The sequence below is a fragment of the Protopterus annectens genome, chromosome 1.part1 (assembly GCF_019279795.1).
Source record: "Protopterus annectens isolate FY-2018-M chromosome 1.part1, PAN1.0, whole genome shotgun sequence".
Lineage (NCBI taxonomy): Eukaryota > Metazoa > Chordata > Ceratodontiformes > Protopteridae > Protopterus > Protopterus annectens.
Window position 1 is genome coordinate 169,217,535 of NC_056726.1, and position 26,616 is coordinate 169,244,150.

The window sequence follows — 26,616 nt, forward strand, 5'->3', positions numbered from 1 at the left end:
TGTAGGGAAAGCTGTCATTTTCTGCTGTACAAGAGAAACAAAAAGGAACAGACAGTATTATTTTATGAAGGCACAAATAAGCAACTGGACTGGTATTCCACAGCAGGAACTGTTAATTGAAAGGGTACACCATGTGTATTCTCCAAATCTGACCTTAAAAAAAACAGCCAAAACATTTATTAGTAAAGATGAAAACCTACCAGCAGAAGGATTTGATCTTGACAAAACTGTGGCAGAAAGGCAAAGTATTAAAAGTCGGACACAGTAGAGTGTCTGTGGGAAATGATTATTTACTGTACACCAGGCAGAAAAGAAACAAGTGTATTCAGTAATGAGAGAATGCTGAGAGGCAGGTGTGAGATTCAAACTGTTAGCTGTCTTTAGAATATACAGTGGATATAAAAAAGTGTACACACCCCTGTTAAAATGCCAGTTTTTTGTGATATAAAAAATGAGACCACAATAAATCATTTCAAAACTTTTCCCACCTTTAATGTGACCTATAACATGTACAATTCAGTTGAAAAACAAACAAATGTGTTAGGGGAAAAATATAAAAAATAAAAAACGTACAATTCACTGGTTGCATAAGTGTGCACACCCTTAAACTAATACTTTGTTGAAGCACCTTTTGATTTAATTACAGCATTCAGTCTTCATGGGTAGGAGTCTATCAGTACGGCACATCTTGGCTTGGCAAGATTTGCCCACTCGTCCTTGCAAAAGTGCTCCAAATCTGTCAGATTGTGAGGGCATCTCTTGTGCACATCCCTCCTCAGGTCACCCCACAGATATTCTATTGGATTTAGGTCTGGGCTCTGGCTGGGATATTCCAAAACTTTAATTTTCTTTTGGTGAAGCCATTCTTTTGTTGATTTGGTTGTATGCTTGGGGTCATTGTTATGTTGAAAGGTGAAATTCCTCTTCATCTTCAGCTCTCTAGCAGACGCCGAAGGTTTTGGGCCAAAAGTGACTGGTATTTGGAACTGTTCATAATTCCCTCCACCTTGACTAAAGCCCCAGCTCCAGTTGAAGAAAAGCAACCCCAAAACATGATGCTGCCACTACCATGCTTCACCGTGGGATAGTGTTCTTTTGGTGATGCGAAGTGTTGTTTTTGTGTCAAACATACCTTTTGGAATTGTGGCCAAAAAGTTCAACCTTGGTCTAATCAGACCATAACACATTTTCCCAAATGCTTTTGGGAGACTTGAGGTGTTGTTTTGCAAATTTTAGCTGGGCCTGGATGTTTTTCTGTGTAAGAAAAGGCTTCTGTCTTGCAGTCCTACCCCATAGTCCAGACAAGTGGAGAATATGGGAGATTGTTGTCACATGTAGTACACTACCAGTACTTGCCAGAAATTCCTGAAGCTCTTTCAGTGTTGCTATAGGTCTCTTGGTAGCCTCATGACCAGTTTTTGTCTTTTCATCAATTTTGGAGGGACATCCAGTTCTTTGCAAAGTCACTGTTGTCCCATATTTTCTCCACTTTTTGATGACTGTTTTCACTGTGTTTCATGGTGTATCCAATGCTCTGGAAATTTTTTTGTACCCTTCTCCTGACTGATACCTTTCAACAGTGAGATCCCTTTGATGCTTTGTAAGCTCTCTGCAAACCATGGCTTTTGCTGTAGCAGGCAACTGAGTAAATGTCAGGAAAATCCTACTAGGACAGCTGAACTTTATTTGGGTCAGTCAGAGTCTCTCTAATTGATAGCAGGTATGTACCCAAGAAGACTGAATGCTGTAATTAAATCAAAAGGCACTTCAACAAAGTATTAGTTTAAGGGTGTGCACACTTATGCAACCAATGTACTGTACATTTTTTATATTTTCCCCTAACAGATTTGTTTGTTTTTCAATTGAATTGTATAGGTCACATTAAAGGTGGGAAACGTTTTGAAATGATTTATTGTGGTCACATTTTTATATCACAGAGAAATGGCATTTTAACAGGGGTTTGTACACTTTTTTTTCCACTGTATTTCCCTGGAGGACCAAAGTCATATTTAGATGTAGAATGAGCTAGTGAAGAAATGCAAAAGTTTGTCCCACAAAAAAGATCCATCAAGTAGAAGGGGACTGTGCCTCTCATTCTTTTGATATTAAAGCACATGGAGATACTTTGCCAGTGAAACCTTTTCCACTGTTCCAAATAAAAATGCTTGAGAGACAGAGAAAAGTACAGGAGTTGACCAGAAGACGTGGGAGTTCCATGGAATTGAACAAGAATCTGGAGTTGGGAGATGGAGATGAATTGGAAAAAAAACAGCAACATGGAAATTAATGAATAAATGTGACACTGCAAAGCATCAATCACATTTGTGAAATACAGTTGTTTAAGAACAAGTGGAAAGAGTGGACCTCTGTTGACTTTGTTAAACTTGTGAGGAACTGAAAAGCATTTATCTCACTTCATGTCATTAACATTTGGAAGAACTATGAGTAAAGGGGAAGAGGAAAGAAAAAGATAACTGTAAGTAAAACAATTTACATTCTTAACACTATTTCTATGAACATTTTTACATATAAATTACATATTTTATAGTAAAGTATTTTAGTTCTTGTATGTGATAACAGATGTTTTTTTTTCTTCTTCTTCCTCCTCTATTTCTTTCTTTCTGGTATTAAGAAATGTAGGCATTACAGTACGAAAAGAGAAGAAAAGCATGCTTAACCTAGCAGGCTGTAATCTTGGGTTGTTGAGGTGGTGAATGGGGTATAAAAGTACACAGATCATAATATATGTAGAGCTGATATATTTTCTGTTTTTGCACAGGCGAATGTCTAGATTAAGGCCCTTGGATTAATCTAGTAAGAAATTTTAAGTGAAAGCAAGTAAATATGAGAACTCTACATATAATGAAGCTTCCCTGTCACAATACATGTTTCAGTAGGTCTTTATGGCTATAGCAGAGGACTACATTTTTCTTTTATGCTTCCATGGGCAGAAACTGATAAGGCATTAAAAGACAGAACACTGGTTTCTTTGAGGCTAAAAGTTAATGATTCCTGAAAGCATGCAAGTTGTTTTCACGTTGGTGAGGGGGAGTAAAGATAAAACAAATAGACACCAGTTAGAGTAAGTAGAATCACAGGCAATAACATGCATCTTAGAATAGATAACCTCAGATTCAGGTTAATAAGGACCTTTATTAGCAACAGTCTATTTGGCACAAATGTTCCTATTAGGAAGGCTAAATTTCATTTTTGAAGATGTACATAGTTATGTGTGTTTATATTAAACTAACAGATTATGGAGGTGTGTTTGTTTTTTTGGTTGAGAATTTTTTGTTTAAAAAGAAAGTTTTGTAAAATGTGACACATGTTCCAATGTTGATGGTATGAAAAAAACTGTATAAAGGAGTAACCTGCCAAACATGAATTGGTATATGTATCACAAAAGCTGGAAAAAGACATTTAAAAAAGCTGCCATATATAATAAGTGGGAATAATGATTTCTTACCATAATGGTGGCACTATCCATAGTTTCTTGGAATGGTAATGGTCTCACAGGTATAGATAAAAAAAGAAAAAAATACTTAGTTATATTAAGAAATGCAGAATGCAAATAGCAATGGTACATGGAACAAATTTTAGAGGAAATGAGCTTGTGAGTTTGATAAAGAAAGGATTTCAGGATGGATATTCTGCAGAATATCAGGAACAAACGAAAAGAGGATTACTTATATTAATTGCTAGATGAGCTCCAGTAATTAAAGAAGAGGGGAAAAAGATAACGACAGATTTGTAGTAATAAGGGGCTATACTGGCATGTATCTATATTCCACCTAAAACTACTGTTATGGAGACTAGAAAAATTGGGAGAAATAATTAATTTTCAGCAGGGAATATTACTTATAGGTGGGGACTGGAATTTCAGTTGCAACAATGAGGATGTGTCTGGGGGTTCTAGAAGAGAAAATTTAACTTACAAATGGTACATGTCTAGAAAAAACATGAAAATATTTGGCATAAAAGATATGGTAAGTAGTAGGAGCTCAGTGAGAATTTACATTATTATTCTCCAAGGTACAATAACTAAGCTAGATTAGAGAAAAAATTGTATTTTACAGGAACATGTGCATTTAATTGAGAATTTTGATACACATCCAATAATTATTTCAGACCATGTGCCAATAATTATTAAGATAAAAATGCAGGGTAATAAAATAAAGATGAGAAATACTGGCTTTTCCTCATGTACCTGTTAAAAAGAGATGAATTTAAGGAATGCATAGTGGGAATTATCTGGAAGCTGTTAGGGAAGATAGTCATCCAGAAGTTATAGCTCATGCGTGGGATAAAATGACAGTGGAGTTTAAAAATGAGGTGAAATAAAAGAAAAGTAGATCTGGTTAAGAAGTAATAAGAATTATTTAGAGGGGCTGACACAGGTTTAAGTGTTACAAAATAAGGGGAATCTCATAGAACAAGAAGAAGCACAATTGCAGAGTGCTAAGGAGAAAATAAGGGAGTGCCTGGGTAATATGCATTAGTTTGAAAATGTTGCTGAAAGCAATTGTTTTTTGATAACTCCAGAGCACAAAAACTTTTGGTACAATGACTTAAGCAACAGAAAGTAGAAAGGGTTGTTGCAAACTTAGGGAGCCCATAACAAGAAAAATAACCAGAGATCCTGTAGAGATATTAGAGATATTTTGGAAATTTTATGAATATTTGTGTAAATCAGACAAGTGGGGAATTCAAGAAAAAACACAAATGGAAATATTTATGGAAGACTTAAATATGCCAAGGTTAGAGTTAGATGAGACTCAATTTCTATGAGTTAAGAGGAGGAGATAAGATAAAAATGGTGATCTACAGCTAATCTACAGGAAAGTCTCCAGGAATAGATGGTATTCTGGTGGAAGTGTGGAAGCTAGGACGGACGAAAGTGATAATGATCTGAAAGACTTTAACAGTATTTTAAAAGGATGGGAGGCACCAACATTCTTGAAGCTGTGGTGGCTCTAATTTATTTTTATTTATTTTATTTTACATTTGCTTATCGGGGAAAGTCCAACTAGACACAGGTCCTTTTTTAGCAGAGGCCCAGAGAGAAAAGCTCCAGTTGCAGGCATATTCTTAACTTATAAAAGTATACAGAGAGTACCAGTTACACACATCTCAGCAGTTTGCAAACATTTCAAAATATCACATTAATGGCAATTAGCAGTTACATAATTTTGAAGAATACAGTTTTTTTTTACATGGAAGAAGTCCCATTATACATCATAATACTTCAAATGCAATGGTAAAGAGGGTTACTTACCTATAGATGTAGTTACTAATTGCTGTTAGAGTAAAATAAAATAAAGGGTGGTAGTTTGTCTAGGTACTAGGGAAGGCCATATTTTAGGAATGGAGTTAGAGAAGAGAGATTTCCCAGCTACATTGTTGGCTTTGGTGGTATCCAGAAGGTGTTGGTTATAGGAACAAAGAGATTGGGTAGTGCTATATAGTTGAATGAGATTATGGAGAAAAAGGGTTTTGTCAAGTTGGTGGAGAATTTTGTGGGTAAAGGTTAGTTGATTAAAGTCAGTCAGCTGGGGAAGTTCAAGCTAATTTAGCTGTTTAAGTGATGTACAGTGATGTGATCTATGTGAGGCAGCAGTGACAAATCTTGTTATCTTATTGTAGCAAGATTCCAGCTGGATTAAGTCAGTTTTACAGAGATTGATAAATACTGGGGAGGCATTGAGGAGGGTAGATGTGAGGTGTGTCCGAGCTATGGCAGCTTTTGTGTTGCTTGTAAGAAATTGTTTATTTCTGTACAGGAATCCTATTTTCTTGTGAAACTTTTTTGATAGTTTGGACTATGTGAATATCAAATTTCAAGTTATTGTCAATTTCAACCCCAAGCAGTTTAGTGTGAGTAATTGGGGTGATTATAGTTTTGTTTCTGGACAAGATATTAAAAGACTGGGAAGCTGAAGGGGATCTAATTGGTTTAAAAAGAAAGAGTTTAGTTTTGTTGGGATTTAGAATGAGCTAGGAGTTAATGAGCCATGTTTCTACTGTCAAAAAGGAATCTTGGGTTATGGTGTGGAGGTCTTACAGTGTGGGAGCTGCACATATTAGAGTGGAGTCGGCATATTGTACTACAGAGGCATATGGTGCAGAGGTGCTCAACTAGCTAGTGAATGGAGATAATAGTAGAGCTCCAAGGATCGAGCCTTGTGGAAACACCTAAGGTGAATGGAGGAAGAGGAGAAAGTTGGCATTGCCATTGGATGGCTTGCAGTCATCCTGCTAGGTAGCTTTGGAACCATGTGATAATGGAACTGCTGAGGTTTAGGGTGGAGATAATATTGATGAGTTTATTGTGATTCACCATGTCAAAGGTTTTGGATAAGTCTAAAAATATAACGGATACAAATTGTCCATTGTTTCTGTGGTGGTTCACTGTGTTAGTAAAATACAGTAGTGCTGTGAAAGGGGTGGAAACCATGTTGGGTGTTTGATACTAGTTTATATGTGAGAAGGTGGTCCATTAGTTGGCTGTGCGTGACTCTTTAGTATTTTTGATAAGGAAGATAGGATGGCAATTGGGTGATAATTGGTGAGGTCACTGGAATTACTACCCTTGTGTAGTGGTAGAATGTGAGAAGTTTTCCATATAACAGGTACCTGGCTTTCAGATATTGATTGGTTTGTAAGTATGGCTATTGGGTAGGCTGTTGCTTCAGCTGCAATTATGCCTAAAGACAGTAAATATCCATCTAATCCACTTCATGTAGTCCCATTTCTATTTTAAACCATGATTATAAAGTGTTTACATCTATAATGGTCAAAATAATGGCAAATGTGATGCCATAATTGATAGATATGGACCAGTGTAGTTTTGCAGAGGGGAGGCAAACCTTTGATAGCATTAATAGAACAATGATGATCCACTGGGAAGCAGAATATAAGAAAATATTGCTATTATTGATATGTATTGATGTAGAGAAAGCATTCAACACAGTAGGCTGGGATTTTGAGTAAGGCAATGGGAACATTTGCATTTCCTGCAATAATAAGGTTGATTAGAAGGATACATGAGGGATAGGAGGCAAAAATCAAAGTGGGGGCAGTTACTCTCTGATAAGTTGTGTCTGAACAGAGAAAGTAAGCAGGGATGTCCTCTTTCTCCTTTATTATTTACATTATATTTAGAAAGACTTCCGCTGTGGTGCAGTGGTAGCATTGTTGCCTCACAGCAAGAGGTTCTCCCGTTTGATTCTCGGCTGGAGTGCAGGGAATGTCTTCTGTGTGGAGTCTGTATGTCCTCCCCGCGGTTGGGTGGGCATTCAAAAGACATCCATAAATGGGCATGCCTTCGTTGAAGGTTGAACGTTGAGCTGGCACCTCGGCATTCGTGAAAATCTACTGCCAATCATTAGTGGACCAGAGTTTCGCTGTGGCGACCCCTAACTGGGAAAAGCCGAAAGACAACAACATATTTAGAACTATTGACAAAGAAAATAAGGGGCTCAGAAATTCAAGGATATAGATGGTATGGTGTTCAAGAAAAGTTGGGTTTATTTGCAGATCATATTATTTTACACCTGATGGAATCAGAGAAGGACATCTTAGTGCTGTAGAACTTTCTGTGACAGTTCTGTTTGTTGAGTGTATAAAATTAATGAAGATAGAACTAAGTCTATAGCTAAAAACTTTGTACCCACACATGAATTGTTTCAGCAATACCTGTATTTATGGGAACATGATAAAATTAAGTATTTAAGAGTATGCATTAAAAATATTCTGTTATGGCAGCTAAGGATATGTGGGAAGAGACTAAACAAAGGATAATACAAAAACCTGAGAAACTGGAAGCTCTTGCCTATAGATATGGATAGCAAGATACAAGCAGTATAATTATTTAGTCCCTTTATTTTTATATGGTCAGGCATATTTTTATCAAGTGGAGGAGAAGCTTTGAATAATAATAAAGATCTGAAGGATTTTATTTGGGAAGGGAAGAGGGCAAGAGTCAATTGGGATAAGTTAATCTTCCCAATAGATCAAGGAGGTTTAGGATTACCTGATTTGAAGGGATATTTTAGAACTACACAGTTAAGGCTGTTATACACAACACAAGCAGAAAGCTACAATTCAAAGTAGAAAGGAATGATGATGAAGTGGAGGAAGTTCAAGAAATAAGGAAAGAATGAGATTTTTAACATAGATCCTTGTGGAGAATAACAGCAGTCATACAGAATATTATAAAATAAAAATTATAAAATATTAAAAAATAGAAGTTGAAGTTATGGAGTGCCTGCAAAGTGAAGGATTTTGTGTAGACGGTCTAACACAGGTTACATTACAGCATGATGGAACGAGTTCCCAAAGTAAGTAGAAATAGGAAGATCAGACATCTGAAGAAGTATGGACATGTGAAAGAAAAGAGATTTAATATGGTGTAATATCTATGCAAAGGAGAAAGCAAAACTAATCAGTACAAAAAGAGCAGCACCAAAGATATTTGAAGAGAAATACAAGCAAAGGACATGGAAAACTTTACAATACAAAAAAATAAGAAGACAAAAAGGAAAAGTAGAAAAGGAGATTAGTAATGGAGAAATTAAAAAAATAGAAACTGGGGTTATGGAGTACCTGCAAAGTAAAGAATTCAGTGTAGAAAATCTATTTCAGAAAGCACCACAACATGATAGCATAATGGACATCCAAATTAAGGGGAAACCAGTGGAACGGGAAGCAATTGTTCAGGTGCCATATGAAAATATTTTGGAGCCTTCCACAGGAAACCAGTATAAGCATTCACTTGAAGCTGGGCAGCAAGGGAAGGAACAGGAAACTGTGGAAACTCTAACTCAGTCAATGTTGTGGAGTGATAGGCCAGTTTGTTCCCATATGACAAAGCAACAGATGGCACAGGATGAAACTGAAGAGAATGTGCCACAGGAAGATGCTATAGAACATTCTGTAGCATGCCCACAGGAAACGGATGGCACAGGATGAAATTGAAGAGAATGTGCCACAGGAAGATGCTATAGAACTTTCTATAGAATGCCTGCAGGAAATGGAAAACAAAAAATGTGTCCTCAGTGTAGAAGAAAATGAGCTAAGAGAGGAATTGCTTGATTTAATGGAGATAAGACATAATAAGAGCAATGAAAGAAATAGACACATATTAAGATCAATGAAAGAAATAGACTGCAGAAGGTCAATAAAACCCAAAAAAGTAAGAAGTTTGATAAAGCAACTGAACACAGTAATTAGGACTGTCCATAGAGACCCATGCATTATAACAGAAGTAAATAGGATATATTACTGTGCAGCTAAATAAACTAATAAAGTTCTACCACAAGAACACAGGGTAGTGAGGGAAAGGAAGGGGAGAAATTGAATATCATCATGGAGGCATTGAATAGAGAAAACTATAAAGCAATTAAGACAAAAGTGTCACTGTTAGAAGAGTATAGAATAGGGAACAGATCAACAAAAATGATTAGATAGATGTCATAAAAGCAATACACAGTATTAGAATTCATCAGGATCTGTCATGCACTGTCGCAAATAAACAAAGTCTCAGCACAGGTGGAAAAACTTAAAAGATACACAGATAAATATAAAGGAAAAATGAAAAATAAGCAGTTTATTGATGACCCAACAAAGTTTTATAGAAAACTGGGAAACATGGTAAAAGAAATTGAAAGGCCACCAAAAAAAAAAAGAAATAGATATATTTTGGAGAAGTATTTATGAAGATCCTGTGGGACATAACAAAGATGCTAAATGGATAGAAGAAGTAAAAGAAAAAATAAGAAGTTTAAAAGTACAGGATGGGAGGTCGTGGTGGTGCAGCGGTTAGCGTTGACGCCTCACAGCAAGAGGTTCTCCGTTTCAATTCTCAGCTGAGGAGCCTTCTGTGTGGAGTCTGCATGTCCTCCCTGTGGTCACGTGGGTTTCCTCTGGGTGCTCCGGTTTCCTCCCACATCCCAAAGACATGCCATAGGTGGATTGGACACTCTAAATTGTCCCTAGGCGTGAGTGTGCGTGTGTATGTGTGCCTTCCATGGAAGGTTGGGCGCAGGGCTGGCAACTCGACACCGTAAAACTCCACTGCCAATCATGAGCTGACAGGTGATCTGCTGTCGTGACCCCTAACCGAGAAAAGCAGAAAGAAGAAGAAGAAAAGTACAGGATATGAAGTGGGATGAAGTAACAGCCAGAAAGACTGAAACAAAGTTAACAAAAAAAGCTCTAACTGGAAAACTCTAGATCCAGATGCAGTACCTAACTTCTGGTTAAAAGTATTAACATCTTTGCATGAAGATTTAGCCATGAGTAAGAACTATTTATATTCACACCCTGAACAGACACCAGCCTGGCTAACAACAGGAAAAACAATGTTTCTACATAATAGTGAGCCTGCAAGCTACCGTAAAACTTATAGACCAATAACTTGCCTTCTGACAATGTATAAACTATACACTGGAATTGATGCCGACAGAGTTTATAGTCATTTAGAAGAAAACTCAATTATGGCAGTAGAACAAAAGAGCAATAAAAGAAAGTCATGCGGAACAAAGGATCATTTGTTGTTAAATACATTTAATAGTGGAGAACTGTAAAAAGGGAAAGAAACTAAGTATGGCATGGATTGACTACAAATAAGCATTTGATAGTATCCCACATTCATGGATAAAAGAGTGGTTAAATATTTATACGATACACCCTACACTGATCGACTACATTACAGTGACCATGAAACAGTGGTAGACCACTTTGCAATTGAGCCATGATAAAGGACAAATTATTATCCCCGGATAAAAATTCAAAGGGGGATATTTCAGAGTGACTCTTTTTGCAGAATATCCAGATTTTTGCCTCTTATTATTGGACTGTTTCTCATAAAATTGTGTTTTTTCTGACAAATCATTGGCAACCATTGAGGGTTGAAGTCAGAAAATAATGGCATACAGTTGAGTTTCAGACTTCATACCCTTAAAAAAATTATGCTAATGTAAATCCTGTCACTCTATCAAATTTCTAAGTTTGTAAGAGCAATATTTAAAAAGTGTCCCTATTTTTGGGCCTTTGTCCCCCCATTATTTATGGCTTTTGTCCAGATTTCTTGCTGTAAGAGGTTGAGAAGTATGGCCCCAAAACGTGTTGGATAGATTAGTCAGGAAAATAAGAAGGATGCTTCATGCTCGCCAAATGATTTATAAAAATCAGTGGATACCAAGATTATATATTTACCATTCCGTAGGAGGGATGGGCGTCCTTGAAATCGATTACGTGTATAGATCTGCAATTGTGGGACTGCACACATACCTGCTGACCTCACAAGACCTGAACGTAGTGAAAGTTTTGAAACATGAGGAGAATAAATTTAAGATGACTTCTCTGCTTAGTCTAGCAGAAGCATATCAGTATCAACCAGGAATGAAAATCAGACAAAACAGAAGTAGATAAAAATCAGGCAGCAACTGAATGTGCCAAAAATAAAAAGAAAGAATATAAGGTGAAGGGTCAGATGAGAAGAAAGGAAATGTGTAAAATGCATAAATATAGTTGCAAATATAGAAAACGTCTGGAAGAATCTCATGTTGATCAGGATGAAATGCAGGAATGGTTAAGGAGAGGAAAATTCAAACCAAGAGATGAAAGGTTAATATTGGCGGCCCAAGATAGTGGGCTACGTACACATTGGTTTACAGAGTCCATTGAACATGTGGGCGAAACAAACAAATGTAGGTTTTGTAACAGAATTGGACGCAGTTGCTCATCTTGTTACTGGTTGTGACATACTAATGGCAGAAGGACTGTATACTGAATGCATAATGATGTGGCAAGACTGTTGCACTGGGGATTGTGCAAACATTATGGTATTGACGTGGCTTAAAAACACTGGGAACATGAGCCACAAAGCATCATAGAAAATGAAGTCTACATCACATGGGATAACCCATTACCAACAGTTCAAAAGATAGATGCTAGAAAAAAGGATATAGTGGTCCATGAAAAGAAGACAAAAGTAGCATTGATCATAGAAATCACCACACCCAGTGACTACAGTGTATTTGCAGGCAGAAATGAGGGCAATGTGGAAGACAGACACCCAGACAGCAGTAGTAGGAGCAACAGGTCTTATAAAAAAGAATCTACAGTCGTATTTAGATATATTACCAATAAATGTTACCCCATACGAATTGCAGAAGGAATCATTACTGGGTATATTGCAGGTGCTGCGAAGAGCACTTCTGGCTGACATCAAAGATTGAAACAATACTAATTTCTTGAACTTTAATCGTACTTGACTTAGGAATAAGGTCCACCCCCATCATACTATTAGAAACCCAAAATACTTGGAGAAATTAAAAAGAATATTATATTCATAAAGTGGCAAAAAATATACAAAGAACTAAGCCAAAATGGAAATGGAGAAAGGAGATTCTGCCAATAGGGATGACTGCAATTAGGGGTACAGACAATAGACAAGAGGGGGCTGGAATTTATTGGAGGAAGTTGACAAAGGAACCAAGATATTAAGAAGAAATAATTGCAGAGGGAAAGTAAATGCATGGGAAGAGGCCAAGAAGATGTTTGTATTGCAGGCTAGTGATTGCCTTCCCTATCAAGTTGATATCATGTATAGACAAAGAGAAATGGATGGGGAATCCTAAATGAATGACCTCCACTGCTTGAGTTTAATTGAATCTGGAACAAAAGCTGCTGTTGAGAAAGGGATAATTAATAGGGCATATAAAATAATTGCACAATTACTATAGGAATCAATCAGAAGAGAGATTAGATATGCAGTTCACAAAGAAGCAACAGGAAGACTTATGTATGGCTCCCAAATATGCAACACAATCAAGAAAATTTAGGATTTTTCTTTGAAAGTGTGTGCATAGATACTTTTATACCCCAGGCAGACTCCAAATAAATTTTCCTCTCGTAGATGACAAATGTTGGAGATGTGATGAAGAAGAAAGAGGTAAATGAGAACATATGTTTTGTTTTGAGCTGGCAGACTTTTAAAATTCCTTACAGAGTACTGTCAGGAATACTGAGTGAACAAATGAGTGTAACTAAGGAAATTATTTTTTTAAGCTGGGATACACAATCTGAATTTGCTAGATGTAGTAAAGCCTTCTTTCATTTAATTCTGGTGGCTGCCAAAAAAGCAATTGGTAGAAAATGGAAATCAAAACCTAAACCAATTATATTTGAAGAAGTAAGTTTTGTAACAGAGATAAAATAACAAGAAATGGGATCTTTAGAAAAGGCTAGGAGTAAATTACATAGAAAAAATAGAAATTGTGGGGACAGTACATGCAGACAATGTTTTGGAGGAGGAATGAGGTTTAAGAGAAAGCAAGAACTGAAAAATGTATGTAATGTTGCTTAGATTATATGATGTATAACAATATATGTGTTGTATAATGTTTGCAAATGTAAACTTGTTAATATGGTTTGATTACTTTTTTATAAATGTAAGTTTACTTTTTTATAAATGTAAGTTTTCCTATTTCACAAGTGATAATTCAATAAAGGTGTTTAAAATAAGCCAGCCTACATAGAAAGTACAACCTTCTGGCCCCTCGCTTGTTGATGTACATCACTGTGGAATCTGTAATCACCAGTAGAGGTCCTTAGGATCATAGATCATGAAGAGATTTTTAAGGCGTGGATCACAGTCAACATCTTTTTTAATATTTATGTCCTTTAGTCTGTCTGAAGATTCCCACAGGCCTTGCAGCTTTGCTGCCACGGAAACTGCTCCTCAAGAAAAATCTGAGACTTCTGTATTTACAGACTGACTTGGAAGTTGAGGACAAAAGGAGAGACCTGTATTTGTACTTGGAGTATCCACCAGTGCAGTTCCCTTTTCACAACCCCCAAGACTGGCATCTGAAAATCCAGATGATGCAGGTATTGGGTTCAGGTATTTCTTTAGATATGATTGAATCTTTCTCTTGTGTAATGTGGCAAGAGAAGTCATGAGAAATATAGACAGCATAAACTCTGAATCCCAATAAACTCTCTAGCAGATGTCTGAGATTGAGTTTAGAAGCTCAGGAAGGTTGCCAGATAAAATGCACCTTCTCCTGCGTCAAAAATGCATTTTGCTGCAGTGTGTCTACAGGCCATACTAGAAGGACAATCATGTCTTAAGTGGTTAAGGAGGATTTTTGAATGTTTATTTGGAATCCCAAGATTGCTCAGAAGAGATGAAACCAGTTTTAAGGTCTCTTGACATCTGAGAGAAGACTCTTCAAAGATAAGTTGTCCAAAGAAGGAAAACTATTAATGCCTGTACTTAAGTATGACCAGAGCTAGACACTTTCTAAGAACCGTTGGAGCATTTGGTAACCAAAGGGTAATGCAAAGAAGTGATAATGTGACCCAGACACAGAACATTTCAGAAATTTACTGAAATCTGTGATTATGGTAATGTGATGGTATGCATCTTTTAATTCTAGTGTTATCATAAAGCTTCCCAGGAGAATGTGTGTTAACAGACTCTGAAGGGCAACATCTTGAATTTTAGAACTTCCACATACAGATGAAGGAAGGAAAGATCTAGCTCTGATCTCCAAGATGAATCTTTCTTTGGTGCCAGATAGAAGCCTTTGACCCTTTGATTTAATAGCGCAGGTTCTGTGACTCTTAGGCTGAGCAAATGCTGAAGAACCTAACAAAAAATTGTTTGGTCAGTGAGTGGGGGAACACCCCTAAACAAAACCGTTTGTATCTAGTGATAACTGTATACCTCCTGCACCACATTTAACAGCTATGAATCTCTCACAGTCTGTAGCCAAAGGGAAATGTACAAAGCCAATTGTTGGACAGATTTTAAGAGAATGGGACAGGAGTGGAGTGGGATAGGAAGGAAGAAAGCTGGCATAATCATACCAAAGTTGTAGACTGCCCCATTTTTGGAAAGGATCCTTGTTTTTTTATTGTTCACCCTCCTGCCCTCTCTTTTTTGTTTTCCCTGTTTGCCCTGAGAATTAGGGATTGCTTGTTCTGTTTCTTAGGTGTGAAAGAAGATATGGGAAATTTGTGAGGAGGGGCTTGAAAAATCTTAGAAACTCCCTGAATTAAAGTCCTATTCTCATACATTGTTTGAGGACCTGAGTAGCAGATGAGCCAAATAAAACCTATGTATATAAAGCATATGATTCATCAGAAAACTTAATTTTGTACCCAGGCATACTTCCTCAAATCAGTAGCAGAAACAGAGGCCCTAGACACAGTGTCTGCACAATCATACATACTCCTTAATGCATGTTTTTATATTTGGGAAATGTTGGAAACAGTAGAACTGAGACTGGCACTACCTTCATGAGAAAGAGTGGTAGCTATGTCTTTCAAACTGTCTATATCAAAGTAAACAAACTTCCACATTTGGGTCAGGAAGTCAAGAATTCTATACGATAAAGTGGAAGAAGAAAAAAATCTTTCCAAAATCTTCCTTTCCTTGTCCACTGGAGAAGGGTTGGATGAGACAAGGAGCCTGTTCCCTGCTGGCGCAGATGTTAATATAGCTGCAGGGTCTGATCTAATGTGAGAAAACAAGTGGTTAATTATTTCAGAAACTTTGTAAAGCCTTTCTGCTTTTGGAGGGACTGAAGATTGGGAATAAGGTTTGTTACAGGCAGCATTATAACCATCCTCCAAAGCTAGCACTAATGGAAGAGGAATAGGCATAGACTGGGGCATAGCCACTGGAGTCAGCCACAGTTGGCTGAGATGAAAACTTAGCACAGTGAGTCAGCAAGGGCTCTCTACTAATTTGTTTTTGCTTTCTATGAGTAATGGAAGTCAGGCCAGCGGGAGCGGGGTGAGTAACCATGCTGTTATCAAATAGGATACTTTGGATGATGTCAAAAATGCTGGAATGAGTCAGTTGGAAGGTAAGTTGTCAAATAGTTTGCACAAACAGCACACTTACACTTTCATACACATAAATTATTCCCAAAACACTGTAGTGCATAAAAAGAAACCTGTTTATAATAAAATTAGTCTGAAAGAAAATAATGGTAGGTAAGTTGTCACAGCATGAACACAAGTACAATTTCACCTCTAGAATTCCCTGCCCAAACAAAAACTATTCCCACACACAACTTCACATCAGTCTAAAGAACTGAGAGGGCGTATCAGGTCTGCTAAAGCCACTGTTGAGATAAAAATAGCCTCCCTGGCCAAGGACAGCCACAAGGCTTTTTTAACTATGTCCATAACCTCAATCACAACAATGTGTGGAGCTAATTGTGAATGTAGACAAGGGAGCCAGAAGATGTAGTAAATCTACTGGCCAACAAATTCAGCCCCAGTTTTACCCCCCCTTACCCCTCAAGAAGTAACATTAAACATAATCCATCAACCTTACTAGAGAGCAGGTCCTAAATACACTCTTCAAGGTGAAGAACACCTCACTGATGGGTCCCGATAATTTTGTTTGTAAAGCCCCGGGGCCATTAGCCTAGTACACACCTATGAATCTGTGAACCTATAATCATGACATTGGAAACCTCCAAGTACTGGTTCCAACCCCGTTTTGTTTTATCAAGGGAAGATCATGCCTACTTAGTCTGGTAGACTTCTTCAAAAACAGAATATGGCATCCATGGGACCAGACAACATCCCAGACTGTGTACTACATGAACTACAAAATGAACTGGCATCTCACCCTAAGTGTCATGTTTAATCATAGCCTCACCTCAGGCTTCATGCCCACTGTGTGGCGCACAGTTATAGTTATCCCACTCCACAAGGGGGTTCCACCTCCCCCATCAGTCTGACGAACCTGATCAGGAAGACCATGGAACGTATTATCGTGGAACTTATAAACAAAGACATTGGCAACCTTTAAACACTGGACCCCACGCAGTTTGGGGTCGTGAAGGTCCGATCTTGTCTCCTGAACCTGAATGACTTCTTTGAATCAATCTCCAGAGCCGTGGACAAGGGTAAGGTGGTCCAAACAACCTATCTGGACTTCGCCAAGGCCTGTGACATTATCCCCCACTTTGGAATCATAGATAAACTTACTAAGCTGGTCATTAATCCCTATATCATTCGATGGGTTGCCAATTAGCTTACTGACAGAACCCACACTGTAAAAGTAGCCGACTCCAAATCCAGCTCCAGACAAGTGACAAGTGGAGCACCTCAGGTTTCAGTCCTAGGACCACTCTTGTTTGGCATCTACTTCTCTGAAGTACAGGCCAACACCAAGGGACTCTGGCTAACAAAGTTTGCAGATGACTGCAAACTGGGAGCCATTATTGAATCCCCAAATGATGTAGATATTCTACAAAAGGGCCTTACAGAAACAGATGCTTGGTGCCAGAGCCATGGGCCCCGGCTCACTGCCAAGAAATGTATAGTTATCCCCTTTGGGAAAAAAACATGTACCCGTGAATTACCACATAGGTGGCAGTACACTAAACACCAAAAGTGTGATAAGAGATTTAGGGACACAAGTGGACAGTGGTCTCACCTTTGATAACCACATCACCACAACAGTCAGGAAATCCTTCTATGTGGCACACCTCATCACTAAGGGCTTTTCATCCAGAAAAAAGGAGGTCATTGTCCCACTGTACTCATCCCTCATTAGACCCATTATAGAATACAATGCCCCATTTGGTATATACCTCTCAAGACATCTGTAACAACTGGGAAGGCCGCAGAAATACCTCACTAAAAGAATCACAGGCCAAAGCAGATGCCCTATGCTGACCATCTAAAAAAAACTTCACCTATACTCTGTCACATATCGTCTACTCAGAGGCGATCTCTGCTTAACATCAAAGGCCATGTCATAGCCAGAGCTGTTGGACAAGAAATCCCAATCCCTCAGAGAGACATGTTCCAGGGATCTAAACCTTGTCATCACAATGAACAAAACACGCTGGAGGGATAGGTTCCTGATTCAGAGACTCCCCAGACTCTGGAATAGACTGCCCATACATATCAAGCAGAGTGCCTCTTTGGCCCTCTTCAAAAGGAACCTTGATGATTGGGTGGGAGATAGGAAATTCACCCCGGGGATCACTTCAGTTGACCTGCTAGACAGGAGTCCAGGGAAGTAAATACTGTGGGAAGAAATAGCCAGGGAATTGTTATGGCTAGGCTTGTATAGGCCCTAGGGCCAATAACCTAGTACCAACCTATGAACACATCCAAGGCAAAGGATGGGAGCAAAACAATGCATATGGCCTACCTTAACCTGGCCAAGGAATTTAATACAGTACCTGACTTGGACATTGTAAACAAACTCATGGCATTAGGCATAAACCGTTGTGTTACATGTTGGAACCCAGAAAGTTAATAGGGGGAGTCCACCTCCACAAAGAGGTCAGTCACTACTGGAGTACCTCAAGATTCAGTTCTAGGTCCTCCTTTTTAGCATCTACTTCTCAGAAGTCAAGGCTAATGTCAGTGGTCTCTGGCTGACCAAGTTTGCAGATTATTGCAAACTGGGAGCAGTCAAGAATCACCCCCAAGACACAAATATCCTCCAAGAAGAGCTAATACAAACAAATAACTGATGCCATAGACATGGTTTAAAACACAATGCCAAGAAATGCATAATAGTACACCTTGGGAAGTAAGCTACCCCAAGAAACTACCTTATTAACCCCTAAGAGTAATCCCAGTAGTCAGGAATTTGGGGACTTATGTAGACAGTAACCTGGCTTTTAACCAATATGTATCTAGGGTAGTAAGGAAATAATTTTATGTTGCTCAGCTTATGGCATTTAGGTCCAAGGAAGTCATCATTCCACTGTACTCAGCCCTCATTAGACCCATCATTGAGTATAATGCCCCCTTCAGTATGTACCTGACCAGGTGCATGCAACAACTGGGATGTCCATAGAAGTACCTCACAAAAAGAATACAAGGCATTAACAGCATGTCCTATGCATATTGCCCCAAATCCCTATCCCTATACTCTGTCTCCTACAGACCGTTGAAGGATGATCTATGTCTGGCACACAGGACATCCAAGGATCCCACTCTGATGGACCTCTTGCATGTTCACAAAATAACTAACATCAGAACTTTTTTTGTGTAAACATCAGACTTACCTGATCCTTGCTTACAACATAAATAGGATGCTTTGGAGGGACAGGTATATGTCTCAGACAATACCCCTTTTTCTGGAACAGGCTTCCCATCCACATGAAGTAATGTTCTTTCCTGTCCCTATTCAAGCATAACCTTGAGCATGCGATGGGAAATCAGAAATTCACCCCTCGTCTGTCACCTGTGTCTTTAATGGATAGAGGCAGCCTGTAAATGTTTGACCGCACATGCCCTAGTGTACAGATGCCCCTAAATTTAACCTCTAGGGCTGTAGCCTTACCTATAAGGGTAGACTACTATAGCTTATACTGATAGGGAAAAGGAAGAATGAGGGTCCAGGAGTTCATATAGAACAGTCCTAGCAAAACCTGCTGTAGACCTAGAAAAGGGTATGTACAGAGGACCAAGTTGCTGCTTCAGGAGTAGTTCTAGAATCCACCCCTTCCCAAAAAGCCACTGATGCAATCAAGGTTCTTATAGAATCTGCCTTGACCCTGCTTGGAATTGCCTTGTGGTGGGAATAATAAAAGGAAATAAATGACAACCTTTGACACAGGCTGTTCTTTTTGTTACCTTAATAATAAATGAACAACTGATCAGAGTTTCTGAAGGTTTTAGTTAAGTCATGGTAATAAATGTCTCGTCTGTGGACATTGAGTATGAAGAATCCTTTCTCCCTTCTTTTTAAGTTCAGAAAGAAGACAGGAGAATGGTTAGCTTGGCTGAAAGTAAACTCGGATGCCACTTTTGGCAGAAAAAGCTTTGAAATTGTAATTTTGTGGAAAATATGTTTGACCCACAATGAGAGCTTGCAACTCAAGACACTCATCTTGCATAAATCAGCAAAACTGCTTTCCATGTTATGAGCCTCAGATCAGCCTGATGCTTTGTTTCAAATGGAGCAAAAGTTATTTTTTTCAAAACAAAACTGAGATCCCAAGGAGAGAACATGAGGATGGCATTGAAAGGGGTTAATCTATGGGAAGACATGCTGCAGTGATCGACAAATGAACTTTGATGGAAGAGTAAGAAAGGACAGAGGATAAGAACTCACACAAATCCTGTACAGCCAGAGAAATAATGGCCATAAAAGGATCCAGGTTCTTGTCTTGGTACCAACTAGAAAATCTTTCCAATTTAATAATGTATGATTTCCTAGTAGCAGGTTTCTTTACATGCCCTCAGGAAATGGGTAGCTAAAAGGTGTTACAATTCTATCATCCAGGTAGCTAGCTGAAGTTGTTTCAAGCTGTGGTATCTCAAAAAGCTTCTGGCTTGTATGAGTTGGTCCAGTCTGTGAAGAATCAATGATCTCTGAAGAGTTCTCCAGAATCTTCAGAAAGACCATAGCTGCTTCCCTTTGTATGGTATTGATGGGCTGGGAAGTCTGAGTTGTGGTGTTATTAAAAAAAAGGAAAAGTAGCAGCATCTGGATATGATCCTTCTTATCCAGAAATCCTGTGGCCTATGAAACCTTGTCTCATTGCTGTCTGTACTGGGGCTGCTGAGATTTTCAGAACCACATGTTTCTCACCTCTTTTTGGTTATGCTTGGAAGTCCTTTGTGGAGCAGTAATGTTAATACCCACAACAATGAGCATTTCGCCGTCTTGGTCATAATTGGATGGCCTCTCCTTAACTTGTACAAATAGTGCATTACCATCAAAGAGAGTCCTTGAAATAGTCTGAGAAATATGTAAGGTACATCCAGGTCTGCCTTCTTATAGACAAGCCTGATCCTGCTATACTTGCTACTCCATCAGTTGAGTTATGTGAAAGATCTGTGATCAGAGAGGAAATAGTACTTATTGTAGCCACCTTGGTCTTCATCTTAGAGCAGAGTTTCCTTGTTAGTGTTGTTTAAGAATTCCTGATGCTTTTTGTCCAATCTCTGTCTCTGAAACTAATTCATATGGGACATGTAGTTCAGTGCTGTGGCAGAGAAACTACTGGATGCATAGAATCACTTCCCTAATCTATCCATCCTCCTGGAATTTTTATTGGGGATGGATAAGATTGGGCATCTTCTGGAATTTCCATCTTAGCAGCCACAGCCACCCCAGTGGATTCAATTAGAGGCCATTTTCTACAGTTCAGCCTTTCTTTGGGGTACACAAGATTCTATCTGGCTTTGTGGGAAAAGACTTAACTACATCCAGTTCATTCTACACTTTACAACAATCCATATCTACCAATTCAACTGGGAGAGAGACTACTCATGCTGCTGAAGAAGTGTAGGTCTCCTGCACAATCTGTTCCTTAGGGGAGGTGGGATCCACAGGCTATGATCCCTCTGCCTCATTATCTCCAGTATTTTACTGAAGAACATATCATCAGGGGGGATTTGGAGGAAACCTACCCTTCATCCAGATCTGTATTAGGAGTAGGAGACTCCAAGAGAAAATCCTCTTACTCCTTCTGCTGTTTGGGGGACTGAGGTTGAAGTCTTTCAGCTTCCTTGAGAAAAAATTTCTCCAGATCTCACCAGAATAGGCCTAGTAATCCTCTGGTGCTAAAGTAACCTGGATAATGGTCAGCTCAATGTTTCATTTTCTGTGGTATCTCAAAGCGGAATTGGTACCACTGATACAATGGGTACAAAGGAACTTGAGGTCAAAGTCTGCAATAACATTGCAAACCCTCCCCAACCACTGACATTAAGGTTTCCAGATTTGAGGGCAAGCCTGGGACCCTCAATCCATAGAAAATGAATGCCATACACTCTGACACCAAGAATGGCACCAAAGCTTCTATTGCTGACCCCTTGCTGCCAAAGACCCTGCACTGATCACTGAGACTCTAGTAACAGCCCTGCCACCATCAATGATTCTGAAGTAGTCATTGTGAGAGAGGTGAAGTCTATCCACACTGAGGTCCCTGACATCACAGTCAGTAATGATTACACCACTACCAGTGCTGAAACTGGGCTCAGAGGAGAAATGACAAGATGGGAAGTTAGTGAAATTTTTCAGCCCATATTGGGAACTGTTGGGTCTGAGATGATACTGTGCTGAAGTTGGGCCTTGACAAAGGCTATCATTATGTGTTTCCAGTCAACTTGTGTAAGACTTATGAGGGATCTGTGAGAGTGAACAAAAGCAAACAAAAAGAAAAAATCAGCCTGGAGAGTTCTTTCTCACATGAGAAGCTACCTCTGCACCATCTCAGTGTCAAGTCTTCTATGGTTCTGAAGGATTTCTGTAAATGAGGAAAAGGATGGCTTAGAGTGGCCACACTGGGCATCTCTCTACTGAAAGATGGGGTAGATAGTCTAGGAGCTTTACAGGGTCCAAGTCTCTCTAAGCTAGGGTGATGATCTGCCATACTCATATAGTCGTTAGAGCTGTGGCTGGTCTGGAAGGAGAATGCCATTAACCACCAGATTGTTCCTGTGCTCAGTTAGCATTCAAGAACTAAAATTCTTACAAGTATTGCATTCACTAGAGAGAAATGTAGTGCTCCTAAACAAACCAAGCACAACTCATGGGGATCTTGTGGCACTGTGTCTCTACATTTACTCTCTTTCATTTTCAACTAAGAATATAAACAAATGTCTTGCTTTCATTGCCAACTGCAAACAATGCTACCCAAGAAATTAGAAGAAAAAATATTAGGTAGAAAATAAGGCCAACAGTCCAAGTCCAACATAGAGTGCTTCCAAATGTTAGCCAAACATTCCACTTATGTGTGCTGATGATGCTACATTTACTCTCTTTAATTTTCAACTAAGAATATACACAAATCTCTTGCTTTCATTGCCAACTGCAAACAATGCTACCTAAGAAATTAGAAGGAAAAATATTAGGTAGAAAATAAGGCCAGCAGTTCACGTCCAACACACAGTGATTCCAAATGTTAGCCAAACATTCCACTTATGTTGTGCTGATGATGCTATAAGAAGGCAGAAACATGCATGTCCACAGGTAGTGGGGTTTGGATTTTGTGACCTGAATTTGTCCATAAATAGATATAAAAAGAAAAAGTCATGGACATTCAGAATTGTCATTTAGCTGAAACATTTGATGTCCTTAAAGGGTAATTTGCATATATCCCATGTCGCCTCTAACAACAGGTTTAAGGAGTCACACGGTGGAAAGTCTAGTTTTGCTATGTTTTTCTTTTTGTGTTTTTTAACTGATTGTTTTTTCTGTGTGACCTTTTTACTCATTGTTTTAGATCATTCATGAGAGAGGAAAAAACATCCCACCGAAGGCATTAGGAAGTAGCAGGCAGACTTAGTTTGAAGTCCTACTATTTGTCACCTGTAAATGTACAGCAAGGATCATTTACTGCAGTGAGAGTTTTCACACCTCAGCATGAGAGTGTGGGGGAAGGGCTATCAATTCTTTTAGAACTATAAAATAATTCTTTTACAAAAGCCTGCTATTTACCTACTTATTTTTGCTGGAAATAGCCAACAGCTATTTATAGCATAAAACAAGCTCTGACAGACATATAAATGACACTCAGTCACAGAAACATAGATGTAGCTCTGTTACATAAGGTGTGTTTAGATGACAGTGCTTCACAGTCTTGCCATTCTGTCTTAATGGCATGAGAATACACCACCACTTCCTTATCTCTAGCATGACTTATATAAAGAGGACCTGAAATGTATTCTGAAAAGAAGGAATGGAAGCAAGAAAGCAAGATCACATTACAAAGGCAGGCTCCATCATCCGCCATTTTGAGAGAAACACATTAAACTTGTAAAAAAGCACTTGGAGTAATTTTGAGGCATTAAAATAACTTTGAAAACAAAGATACAATGAAAAAAAACATTTTTTTTTAATTCTGAGGTGAAGTTTTATTTTAACTTTTTTATGCAAATTAGAGTAATATTTAAAAACTGGGGTCTATATCAAAACCGCAAAATATCACATACGCGAATACGGAAACTTCGACACATATTAAGTGAACCGTGAAAACACCGAACGTCCTGAACCATGAAATTCAAAATGTCGAATCTGCATAGTTGACCAACCCCACCACCTGCTATGTACTACCTACCCAAACAAAATAAATAATCCACATACATACACTTAACAAAACCCTACTTCTAACCCTAAACTAAAGCTTACATATATTACTGTGTGTGCACTTACCTTAACCCGCACCCTAACCCTAAGGTCCATAACTATTGCACACTTACCTTAAGGAGCTATACAATAATATTAATAGCTATACATTAAGAGAACGGCCAACTATAACGATTCGACATTTCGAATTTCGCTCTTCAGGACATTCAGTGTTTTTGTGGTTCGCTCAATATGTGTCGACGTTTCTGTATTCTCGCAATTGCAGTTTCACGGTTGTAATAGGTAATTTTATCACACACAACCCGAATTATTTTTGGAGTTGTCCAAACTTTTTGACCTAATAAATTAAGAGGTATGGTACTACCCAATCATTCAGATCAGATTATTTCTACTGGAGTTATTTTTTCAAACCAGAAATAAAGTACTAGGATGTTCATGTTGCTACATTTGCTTACCACCATTTTTGACTTTAACAATGCTGTTTTTCTTGTTTTGGGGGGTGACTAGAAAACTAATGCATTTGTTTGCAGTCTCCGAAGCTCAACAGTTAGTACACTAACATTTGTTGCAAAAGACTATGGGTTTTGTTCCCAAACCAGGTACTTGGATTAATTTTCCAGTAATGGCACTGCAGTGCAGCATAAGAGGGCATACTGCAGTTTTCAGTCCTGTGGCCCCATCTACTTCAGTTACTGGTAGCTCAGGTAGATATAAAAGATCCCATAACACTTATCAAAAAGAGTAGGGAAAGTTCCCAGGTGTCCTGGGCAAATTTCCAGTAGTCATTATGAATACCACCTCAGGTCCCCCCCCCCCCGCCCAGTAAGGAGGCCATTGATCTAGCAGGACCTACCCAGTCAACAAAAAGTATAAATAAATTATGGTTGCCATTATTATTTCATTATATATTTGTACTCTGTTTTATGCATCAGAATGATTAAGTGTTTATGGTTATTATATCTCAATGGACCTGCTGCTGTAAAGTGATCTTGGAGTTTTTTCCCAGAATCCACTTCAAGCACCCTTTATTGATTTAAGGGTTAGCTAGATATAAAGAAGTCATTTTTTTAACTTTCATGTAAATAGAATATTAGTAGTGTAAGACATATGCATCTTGCACAACTTCTGGAACCTATTTTTATTTTCACTTTTTTCTTTGAAATATTCTGAGTTAACATTCTCAGAGCAGCTCCTACCTTTTTAAAAGTAGATGCAAATGCTCAGCAAAATAAACTAGCTTTGCTGCATGTTTTAAGACTTTCAGTTTTTAATCCAGGTGCTGACAGACCCTCTCCCACATACTTCCTGAGCTGTCAAAATTATCATTGTAATCAAGGAACTGTTAACTGTCTTCTCTTGCTTCTTCTTCAAAGAACTTTTAAGAGGCATTTAAACGTAAGTTGCTATTTAGTGTGTGTAGTGGAAAGATGTGTGTTTTATATTGAATGTTGGCAAAATGTGCTGCATTTCTTTAAATTATTTTCCTTACAATACAGCTCAAAACAAAGTAAGTCTGATTTTCTGTTCTTGAATTTGGGTTAATGATATTTTTTTCTTCTGTAGCAATGTTGTCTTTGTGTGTGACATTTTCCCACCTCTGTTATATTGGTAGCTTCACCTTTGACTTGCTACACTGTAGTTTACCAGCACTACATCCAAAACGTAATCCTTGAGCATGACATACTAGTAAGTTTTTTTCTATGTTGTGAAAATTGCTATGATTGGTAAGATTGTTATTTTTTAGGGAAATGGTCTTTCATTTTTAACAGTGGATTATGGCTAAGTTTTGTTATTATGTATCATGTATCCTATACTTTATTGGTAATAGTGTTTTGGTATTTTTCCGCACATGTCCTGTGTGCCCCACCAGCTACCTACTGTGCCCCTTTTGTGCTATGGCACAAAAAGGAATCTGGTGGTGCCACAGCTCGTGTGGAGTCTGACAAATGGAACCATAAGAGTAGAACAAGCAATATAGTCTAGAATCCTCAGGCATTATCCTGCTGCGCACATATTTTGATGACACAGACTTAAGAAACTTTGAGGGTAAAAGGACACTTTCTCTGAGGAAGAAAAACTGTCATCATGGAGGTGTTCAGAAAGAAATCTAGATGAAATATCTGTTGGCAAGGGTTAAGCATAGCTCATTCAGGTTTAGCTTGAAGCCTGTGTAGCTGAACAGATGATTGATAAAGTGGGCTACCTCAGTAATACAACTTCATTTTTAAAGTTTACCTTTGTCCATATTAAAAGGTTGGTTGACTATTTGGACACTACAATTGAAATTACTGACTCGGGTAAGTTTTTAGAAAACCTGCCTTTAGTAACTCCTACCTGCCCCTACACTAGTGCACAACCTTTTGCACATAAAAAAGCCTAATTAAAGGTCAGTGCATCAGGATTGCAAGGATGGCATCTAGGAAAGATAAAGTTTGGCAGGAATTATTAAAATTTCAAAAGATGTTTATTGACGGGGGCACCCCTCTGAACTTGTGAAAAGTATTGCCCTTGAG